The following is a 2,349-nucleotide window of genomic DNA, read 5'->3' as shown; positions in this document are numbered from 1 at the left end:
CTTCGTGGGGGCTGGAGACTCAGGGGAAGGAAGATGCGCCGGAGGGAAGAGAATGAGAATAGGACACCTGAAAAGACTTTGGGGGATCCAGGGCTGGAAAGAGAGTGGGGAGAGAAAGGGGGCCGGCAGGGTACTGAGAGGAGGTGGGGCGGGGACTGGAGTCCCCGCGGGGTGGCCGCCCCCTTCCCTCCCCGCCACTCCTGCAGGCTCCACTCCTGCTGGCTCCGGGCCCTCCCCCTCCCCCCTTCCCCCGGATCCCCTCCCCCCGGATCCCCTCCCCCTCCTCCTCCTCCCGCTCCTCCTCCTCGGTAGTGGATGGCGGCCGCCGGAGTCGGAGCCCCAGCGGCGTTGCGGGTGAGTGACCAGCCCCAGGGGACAGTCGGGCAGGCAAGGGGATCCTTCTCTGCAGGGTGGGGCCACACCTACTTGGCTGGGAAAGTTTGCGGGCGGGGAGCGCGCGCGCCCCCGGGTCGCGGGCATCTCCCGGGCTCTCTGGGCGCCGTGCGCGGGCGCCCCATCTCCCTCCCTCCGCCTCTGCCGCCCCCAGAGGCATCCCGGGAGGGCCCCGACCGGGCTTCCCCTACGCACGTCGGCCCTGGGGCTGCTGGGACCTGGGTCCGGCTGTAAAGAGAAAACTCAAACAGCAAAGAAAATCCAGACACACTTTCGAGGGCGGGGGCGGGGGGCGCCTAGTAACCCGTGCGCGGTCCGGGCCTCCCCGACCTGAGTCACCCTCCCTCGGGGGCTGTGGATTCCCCCCGCGCCCAGGACTCTCACCTGCTTTCTTCCTGGCTCGCGTTCTTCGTGCTGCAGCCCCTCCCCCGCCCCTTTCCGCGGGAGGCTCTGGTCCCCCTGCCTCGGGCCACAGCTGGTGTCTCCGGCCGGCTGTCCCCTCCAGCTCTAGTAGGTGGTGACCCGGGACCAGCGGCAGCTGTCCCCTCCAGCTCTAGTAGGTGGTGACCCAGGACCAGCGGCCGCTGTCCCCTTCCAGCTCTAGTAGGTGGTGACCCACGACCAGCGGCCGCTGTCCCCTCCCAGCTCTAGTAGGTGACGACCCAGGACCAGCGGCCGCAGTCGCAAGGGACCTCCACACTTGCCCCAGCATTTCCTGCAGGAGGGACGTTCACTGAGATTTGGTGTTGGGTCCCCTGGACTCACAAACTCTCCCTTGGTGGGTCCAAGGGGAAATTAAAATATATTCCTACTTAGGCTCTATTTAGGTTTTTACTATTTGTGTTGGTTGAACTTTTTTTTTTTTTTTTTTTGTAGCCTTTCCTCCTATATACTTTCTTCCATTAATAATGTTACTTCATATAATTAACCTTTCTAATTCCGAAAAAAAATTAAATTAAAAAAATTTAAAAATAATAAAGAGATAAAAAGAATGCTTGCTAAAAATACTGAGCAGAACTTGATCTTTGGAAAATAAAGACTTCATTCCACACTTAACTGTTGTGGGAGACGGGAGTTCAGTGTGGCTCGTTTTCAGACTACCCCAGACTCTTAGGCCTCCCCCAGGCCAGAAGTTGTAATTTGCCTGACACAAACCGCAGTGTTTGTTGGCGTTTCCCAGGCTGGCTCCCCATCTCTCTCCCAACTCCCCCGCTCCCACTTTCTCATAAACAGTTGTGAAGACAAGGGTGGAAGGCGCTAAAATGAGTAGGACCACAAAGAAGAAAAACAGCCTTGCTTATTTTATTCCTGAGGCTGTTGCTGTAGCTTGGCTCCGATTGGGTGGAACAATGTTTAGTTCATTTGTGCGGTTTTATGTCGGTTCTCATTATGGTTGAATCAGTGTTTCCATGACAGGCTTAGTTCTCTGGGTGCTTAGAAGGAGCTCGTTAATTCTCAGATGGGTCTGGACAGATCGAGTCTGGAATTTGGAGGGATTTTGTTTTGTTTTGTTTTGTTTTGTTTTAGGGTTTGATCTGGGTTGAGATGGCAAGCGTCTGCCCACTCACTCAGAACTGGAGGGAGGTGGGAGGGAGCCTGAGCTGAGGTTTGCGTCTACATGACTAAGAAGAAAACACTTCCCTGAGGGGTGAGCTGTGTGAGCAGGATCGCAGGGGGTGTTGAACACTTATTGTCTTTAGGGAGAATGCTCTTCTTAAGAACTTCAGCTGTTTCTGTTTCTATAAGAATGCTAAATGTGGTTGTAACAAATGTATTAGGATCAAGCTCTGAACAACTTGTCAAAACAGGTCAAAGTGTTGAACTATTTGGAAATAAAGATTTCTTTTTTTAAGTTTATTTATTTTTGAGAGGATGCGTGCTCGGGGGAGGGGCAGAGAGAGAGGGGGAGAGAGAGAGAGAGAGAGAGAGAGAGAGAGAGAGAGAGAGAGAGAGAGA

At 55.0% G+C, this 2,349-nt stretch overlaps 1 protein-coding gene across 1 annotated transcript in view; it reads left to right on the top strand.

Annotated features, from left to right (window-relative positions):
• The first annotated feature begins 264 nt into the window (after window positions 1–264).
• The window catches only part of STON1 (stonin 1), a 50,529-nt gene continuing 48,444 nt past the window's right edge, over window positions 265–2,349 (top strand). Inside the window, exon 1 of the mRNA XM_040453798.1 lies at window positions 265–354. The gene's annotated coding sequence lies outside the window, so the exon portion shown is untranslated. The remainder of the gene's footprint in view (window positions 355–2,349) is intronic.

This window comes from Herpailurus yagouaroundi, unplaced genomic scaffold (assembly GCF_014898765.1).
Source record: "Herpailurus yagouaroundi ecotype Mexico unplaced genomic scaffold, PumYag 210, whole genome shotgun sequence".
In the NCBI taxonomy this organism is placed as follows: domain Eukaryota; kingdom Metazoa; phylum Chordata; class Mammalia; order Carnivora; family Felidae; genus Herpailurus; species Herpailurus yagouaroundi.
Note: the sequence above shows the minus strand (reverse complement) of the source record. Positions and strands in the feature narration are given on the sequence as shown.